Below are 8,522 nucleotides of genomic sequence, written 5' to 3'. Positions count from 1 at the left end.
ACAGTTGAGCCTGTAAACGCACAGTTGAGCCTGTTTTATGCTGAAAACGCATAGTTGGGCCTGAAAACGCACAGCTGAACCTGTAAACGCACAGCTAGGCCTGTTTTAGGCTGAAAACGCACAGTTGAGCTTGTAAACGCACAGCTGAGCCTGTTTTAGGTTGAAAACGCACAGTTAGGCCGCACAGAGATGAACTCTGTGTTTTGGACCTGGGATGTAGAGTTGAGCTCTGTATGAACTCTGCGTTTTGATGTTATAACGCTGGTTCGACCCGTGCGTTTTGACTCTGTAATGCAGAGGCGAACCTTAGGCGGGCTTGGCGAGCTTCAGGCTAAGTCCAATGTTCAGACGAAGTCCAGTCTTGTAGACGGTCTTCGGAACATAACTTGCTGCGAAGAACAGGTCATAACTTTCAAACCGTAAGTCGGAATTGGACGAATTATATATGAAAATCCGCTATCTCGACGAGACGGAGCCATCCGAACCCAGCCAAAGGCTTCGGTTCGCTTCCTCCATTTCGCCAAATTCCTTACGGTTTGAGAGATATCTGCGTTTTAATATGAAGAGACCGTTAATTTGTAGTCTCTTTTGCTAGAGCGTTGCAAAGATCGTCACCTTGTAACCTTCGTCTTGGCTCCTTGAAAATATGAGAGTCATCAGATTGTAACTCCCGATGTTGATTGTGAAGGCTGTTGAATTAGAGCTTTCATCAGTTGTCGTGAAGGTCGTCAGATTGTAACCTTCAGCGATCTACGTGAAAGTCTTCAAATTATGGCCTTCTGGAAGTCGTCAGATTATAACTTCCATCATCGGTATTTGATGGGGGATAAGCTATCTATTGTGATTTTTAGACAGCCTACACTATCGACAAGAAGTACGTAAGTCTTTATGCCACTTGTGCCGGTGATTTTTATGCAAAATTGCACCGCATATGAGTTGCTTAACATGGGCTTATATAGGCCCCCTACGAATACATCTTACAAATAACCCCTTAACTATTCTAATATGTCAACACTCCTCCTCAAGATGGGTGAAAGATATCCACTAAGCCCATCTTGTCACATCCTCTAACCATATCTACTGAGCCAAGTTTCTTAGTCAGACAATCTGCTGCTTGGTCTTTAGTTGAAACATGACTTAACTCCAGTAATCCACTGTCCAACTTCTCTTTGATGAAGAACCTATTGATCTCGATGTGTTTGGTTCTATCATACTGCACTGGGTTATTAGCGATACTGATGGCTGACTTGTTATCACACCACAACTTCATCTTTGCACCTTGATCCAGTTTCAGCTCCACCAACATACTCTTCAACCACAACAATTCCGTGACTCCCAAGGCCATAGCTCTATACTCTGATTCAGCTGTTGACCTCGCCACCACTGACTGCTTCTTGCTCTTCCACGAGACCAAGTTGCCTCCTATAAAGATACAGTATCCTGAGGTAAACCTCCTGTCATCAGCACAGCTAGCCCAATCTGAGTCACAACAACCCTCAATGCTTATATGTTCATTCTTCCTGAACATCAATCCTTTTCCTGGGGCACTTTTCAAATACCTAAGAATCTGGTACACTGCGTCCATATGACCCTTCCTCGGATCATGCATGTAGCGACTTACCACGCTCACTGCAAAAGAGATATCGGGACGTGTGTGATTCAAATAGATCAATCTGCCCACCAGTCTCTGGTATCTGTCACGATCAACTGGCTCTCCAGCCTCAGCACCCAGTTTGAATTTCTGATCGATCGGTGTAGTTGCAGGTTTACACCCTAACATCCCTGTTTCTTTGAGAAGATCCAGTACATACTTTCTTTGGGAGAGAATAATCCCCTCAGCTCCTCGAGCTATCTCTATCCCAAGAAAATATCGAAGCAAGCCAAGATCTTTCATCTCGAATTCCTTACCCAGTCTCACTTTGAGTTGGGCAATCTCCTTCTCATCATCTCCTGTAATAATCATATCATCCATATATACCGTCAGCATGGTAATGTGGCCTCCATTTCGTCGAAAGAACACAGTATGGTCGGCGTTGATCTGCTGGTACCCCATACCAATCATAGCCCTCCTGAATCTGTCAAACCAAGCACGTGGAGACTGCTTCAGGCCATAGAGAGACTTCTTCAATCTGCAGACTTTGCCCACTGTCTGATCTGTGTCGAATCCTGGTGGTATTTCCATGTATACCTCTTCCACCAGATCTCCATGAAGGAATCCATTCTTCACATCTAGTTGGTGTAGCTTCCATCCACCATTTACTGCTAGAGAGATCAAGGTCCGAACAGTGCTCATCTTCGCTAGCGGTGCAAAAGTCTCATCATAGTCGATTCCATACGTCTGGCTATACCCTTTTGCCACCAGACGAGCCTTGTAGCGCTCAACTTGTCCATCTGGATTCTGCTTCACAGTGAAGACCCACTTGCATCCAACTGCTTTTTTCCCTTCTGGTAGTTTTACTAGCTCCCAAGTGCGGTTCTTCTCCAGAGCTCCTAGCTCCTCGTGCATATCCCTTCTGGTAGTTTTACTAGCTCCCAAGTGCGGTTCTTCTCCAGAGCTCCTAGCTCCTCGTGCATAGATGCTTTCCATTTTGGGTCCTTCTTAGCAACCTGCCAATTATTAGGTACAGTAACAGAGTCCAATGATGCAATGAATGCTCTATGTGCAGGGTGGATATTAGAATATGATACAAACTGGGCAAGATCCCAACCATATCTATCGGGAGGATGTCCCGCATTGCTGCGAGTAGTCCTCCGAACTGACATTGGTGTGAGAGGAGTAAGGAGAGGAATGATATCACATTGAGAGGAATCTGATGGTAGTCTAGGTGTCTCAGGAGTCGGGACAAGCATTGATAAGGGACTTGGCACTAGTGGCACTGTAGGTACTGTTTCTGCAATTTGCTTCCCCTTCCTACTATAGGTAAGTAGATCCCCCTGAGCCGTGGGCCTAACACCTCTTGTCTCCTTATCCTCTTCTTCTTTATTCTCCTGCTCCTCCTCAAACAATTCTCCTTCCCAAGGAATCGTTAGAGAAATCGATTTCTCTATATTATTCTCTACATTATTCATCTGCCTTCTCCTTCCCAAGGAATCGTTAGAGAAATCGATTTCTCTATATTATTCTCTACATTATTCATCTGCCTCTTACCATTCTCCCCTTCTCGCCTCATACTTCTAGTATTGGGCGAGTCACCAACGGATGAGGGTACCTTCTATGTGTAATATAGCTCAAATTCACGAAAGCACACATCCATGCTCACGAACAGCCTTTTCTCCACCGGGCTCCAGCAGACATATCCCTTTTGAGTAACAGAATATCCCATAAAAATGCACTTCACCGCTCTAGGGGCAAGCTTCCCGACTGATGGTCTGTTATCCTTCACAAAGCACACATAGCCAAATACTTTTAGTGGAATAATCCCACCATTATCTCCTTTCAACGTCTCACACGGAGACTTCCAATCCAGTACTCTCGAGGGCATTCTGTTGATCAGCGCCGCTGCAGTCAATACTGCTTGCCCCCACAATGTTTCTGGGACATTCATAGAAATCATCATACTTCTAGCAACCTTTAAAAGATGTCTGTTCTTCCTTTCCGCTACCCCATTCTGAGCTGGTGTGTATGAACATGTAGTCTGGTGTTGTATTCCCTGAGATGATAAGTATTCTCCAAACACCCTGTTGGTGTACTCTGTCTTATTATCAGATCTCAATACCTTCACCACTGCTCCATGTTGAGTCTGAACATACCTATGAAAGTTTTGAAAGCAGCCAAACACTTCACTCTTATTCTTCATCAGGTATAACCAAGTAACGCGAGAGAAGCAATCAATGAAGGTAACAAAATACTTGTATCCATTCATAGAACTTGTGGAACACGGCCCCCACACATCTGAATGTATCATATCAAATGCATGAGAACTCCTATGATCAGAACTAACATAAGAGCTTCTAGTAAGCTTTCCCAACTTACATGCATCACACACAAGTTTCTCTTTATTTACTTTCTCAAATAAAGATGGATACAACCTACTTAAAACACCGAAAGAAGTATGTCCCAAGCGTTTGTGATGAAGCATCAACACACTCTCAGCACTCATCTCAGATCCTACTTCTGCTCTCTCTACCATTGACACCAAAGCTAAATCTAGCCCTTCACGATCCAGATACCACAGTCCATTACGCTATGTGCCAGTCCCAAGTCTCCATCCTGTCCCCTTCTCCTGAAAGATCACCTTGGGAATATCAAAAGAAACAATGCATTTTAGTTGGAGGATGATAGAACTAATGGATAAAAGATTGACTAGAAAGGAAGGAGCATGCAAAACATTGGACAAAGTTACAGAACCAGTACAATCGACTGTACCATTACCAACCACCGGCTGAAATGTACCATCAGTTGTTTGAATACTATCAGGCGATGCTAAGTGAGTATATGATGAGAACTCACTAGCATTACCTGTCACATGGCGAGACACACCGGAGTCGACTATCCACTCTGATGATCTGTCGGGAGACATAGAAGCAAGAGCATGTATGTCATCAGTACCTTTAGTCGGATGAGCATAGGTCCCAGTGTTGCCTCTGGCGAAGAACGAAGTGGATGCCTCCTCAGTCCCACTCCTCAAGTCTCCATCCCCTGTTACTTGCTATTTTTTTCTGAGTATCGTCAGGAGAGCACGATCCTCCTCTGTAAAGACCACCTCAGCTTCTTCTTCCTCTGCTACCGTCAGATTCGCTCGATTCCCTACTCCTCTTCCACCTCGTCGACCCCCACGGCCATGACCACGACCTCCGAACTGTCCACGTCCACCCGAATCTCCTTCCTTGGGTGGCTTGGTGCAAGCATGCCTTAGATGACCCACCGCACCGCAGTTGTAGCACTATCGAGTCTATCCCCTAGATCCAGTGTTGCTAGAGGCTGCCAGGGCTGCCTTCACCACAGGAAGTCCACATGTCCCCGCCTGCAGCCGAATGCGAGTCTCCTCCTGGATCATAGCAGAGACAGCCTCCTCAAGCGTGGGAATCTTCGGCTGAGCTAGCAGCAATGAGATTCGCTGAGCGAACTCTGATGTCAATCCCTTGAGAAACACCATAGTCCTCTCCTGTAGAAAGGCCTCCCGTTCTTTACATCCCGGGTCCTTGCAGCTCGCCTGAGGTGAGAAGTGATCATAATCTAGCCACAGCCGTTCCAGCTCTGTGGCATACTCCTGTACAGTCCTATCTCCCTGGACTGTAGCGTCGATCTCACCCTTAATCTGGAACACCCTCAGGTTATTCCCCACTCCATCATAGGTCCTCCTCAACTTTTCTCAGACGTCCTTCACCTTCTCAATGGCATCCACTGTGGCGGCGATCGACTGGACCAACGAGTTGAGGAGCCAGATGTATACCAACATATGAGTGGCCTTCCACTCATCTCTTCCCTCCGAGTCCTCCTCCGGCTCTGTCACCTCTCCTGTCAGATAACCCTCCAGATTCCTCCCTGCAAGGGTGTATCTCACCCGCCGTGACCAACTCAGGTAAGTACCCGGTCCATCAAGCTTCAGATCTATGGTAGAAAGTTCCAACTTCTTGGATGGTTTTGTCGCGCTCTCACCAGCCGACAACTTCATCAGTTTCATCAAAGTTGACACCTCCGTAGGGTTCAACTTCTTGATAATCTCCTCCATTGATCAAGCTTTAGACCCAACACCTGGTCACCTTCTCTTCCGACCCTTGTTGTGTGCAGTAAAAATTTCGGTAGCACCTCTGCTGCACAACAAGAGTAAGATCTCAGACAAACTCTCGTTTCTCAGAGGAAACAAGAATAAAAAACAGTGATATATCTCATCGCCGTGAGATATATACTCTTCCTGTCATCAGTTCGAGGACTGAGTCGAGGGAATCCATGTCAAACTCGAGGTTCGACACGGGCAGGAGGTTATGGTGGGCGTGGGCGGCTGATCCGAAGGTTTGGAGGTGGATCGAGCGTGTGGGAGGGGATTTCTGATGGTGGGGTCGGTGGGGCTGGGGGCTGGGGCAGCGAAAAAAGGGGGTTGCTGTAAGCACGCGAAAAAGAGGGGGGGAGGGGGCTGATCGGACAAGAGGTTCCAAAGGAGGGGGGGCCTGATCGGACAGAGGTCAGGGGGGCTGATCGGACAAGGTGGGGGGGCTGACGGAACAGAGTCGAGGGGGGTTGACGGCGAAGAGAGGGGGGCTGATCGAGGGGGGATTCATGTGGATGTGAGAGGGAGGCGGTGGGCGTCGTGCGGCTAGGGTTTTTTGTGGAGTCTCTGATACCAAGTTGAAATATATGAGAAAACCCTAATCTTATTGATGAAATAACATGGGCTTATATAGGCCCCCTGCGAATACATCTTACAAATAACCCCTTAACTATTCTAATATGTCAACAATTCTTATTATATTGTGGGTAAAAAGGAAATTGTTATTTGTGGAAATGAAGTGATTATTTGTAGTTTTCAGTCTATATAACTGATTAAATTCTGGTGCAGTAGAATTATTGCTGAAGAAATTGAAATATTTAAATTGCAAGGATGAGCAAATGTAATTTTCAGACTTTTATGATATTTTTCATTAAAAATAAAATAAAATAAGCAATGCCACACGTCCATGTGCATGTGCACAGTGGCAAAAAAAAAAAAGTTTACTGTAAGAACACGCACGAGCAAAAACATGAAAAGAACACGAAATTCAATGGTCACATTTAAACAAATTGGCTACGTAAAATTAAGCATGATTTTGACGGTTAACAACAATACCACCCTGAGCTTTCTTTATGCTTCTTTAGTCCTCGGCTCCACACTGTAAGAATTCCTCTCCACGAAATCCCTTGGCTCATTAGCCACTGAAAAGTTGATATAGCTTGCTCGCGAAAAAGCAGATTGAGTTGTTTGTCCTTTTCGGCTTTTTGTACACAGTTGTCTGCTAATGTTCTGTATTTATGTTTCTCGTCAATAAATTCTCTGAGCATCTTAAAAAAGATGACACGACTGTGTGGTTTAATTTTTTTTTCTTCTGGCTACACTGTATGGATGCGATATTAGTCTTGAGTTATAATGTTGGAATAATAACCATTTCCCTTTGTTTGCAAGTGAGGAGAAGCAGATGCTGATGTTGAGATGCTTGCAGAGGGCCCAATAAAATGCCATGACATGGGTGACAACAAAATTTAGGAATGCTGAAAACAAAGCAATTATGCTGTGAACAATTTAGGTAGTCCTCATGGCCTGTTACGTCAAAGAGCAGCAACTCTGCTTAAGCCACCACCTACGCCTCAGTCACAGCTTCATTTCCCATTTCACCCATGAATATTGTTGATCTGCTTATGTAAGTTGAGAGGTAAAAAAAAAATCAGGAAGCGCGATAAACTCGTCAAGAAAACGGTCTTTTTCCGTTCCATATATAAACAACATTTTAAAATAGGATCATTACGTTCGGAGACCACCTTTGAATGTAAATTAATATATAAACCATCTTTAAAGGGGATCTTCGGTGCAATCAACCATCCCCACCTAAAATTTTCTCTGATCACCAATAAAAAATGTTGTAAAGCATACGTTTGAGATACATGACTTGTTTAGTAATGTTTAGATCTGCCTGGGATACAAGTCATGCGCCTTGAATTTGTTGTGCGCAGCGGAGCTTGAAAGCCAAATAGTGCACAACAAGACAACGAGAAAGATCACAACTAAACACAAGCACAAATCACAAATCACAGCAAGACAACGAATTTACGTGGTTCGGCAAGTTGCCTACGTCCACGGGGCAAGGAGGGGGGGGGCTTACTATTAGAGATGAAGAAAATTACAAATAGGTTACAAACCTCACCAAAAACGCTCAAACAAAGCTCTCTGGATCTCTCTCAAATCCTCCCACAAAGGATGCACGATACTCTCTCAAAGCGGTCGACGGGACAGAAATCCGAAAATGCATCTTGTAGTGTGCACGTTTGCTGGTCGACCGCATCTGATCTTGCGATCGACCGACAAGCTACCTGACAGTTTACTACTTGTTTCCTGAGCTGTTCTTTCCCATGTTCGTCACTTCTACAGAATTCGAGCTCTGTATGTATATTCTAAGCTTCATGTAAAAATTTGTCGGGAGGTGACTGATTGCATCATAAGTGCCCTTTAAAAGTGGTTTACGTATTAATTGTCATTCAAAGATGGTTTCTGTATTTTAACCTTACTTTAAAGGTGATTTCTGTTGGCGCCTGTGGTTAAATCTGGAATAATACAGATATATAACAACAAAACTGAACAAAAAATTAAAGTGCAGTAATTTAAAAATTTTCAACTCAGCTGCTGTGCGTTTGTAAAACGCTGTGCTTAAAGCATTATTTGACCTACTCCGGTGCAAGGATCCCAAGGCCAAATTGCTTCCAAGAATAACAGTCCAGTACTCTGATGTGCACTGACCCAGTACTGTCAAGATCTCCTCGATCTATAAGGCAAAAGATCTCCTCGATCTATCAGGCAAAAGATCTCCTCGATCTATCAGGCAAAAGATCTCCTCGA

This window comes from Asparagus officinalis, chromosome 4 (assembly GCF_001876935.1).
Source record: "Asparagus officinalis chromosome 4, Aspof.V1, whole genome shotgun sequence".
Lineage (NCBI taxonomy): Eukaryota > Viridiplantae > Streptophyta > Magnoliopsida > Asparagales > Asparagaceae > Asparagus > Asparagus officinalis.
Note: the sequence above shows the minus strand (reverse complement) of the source record.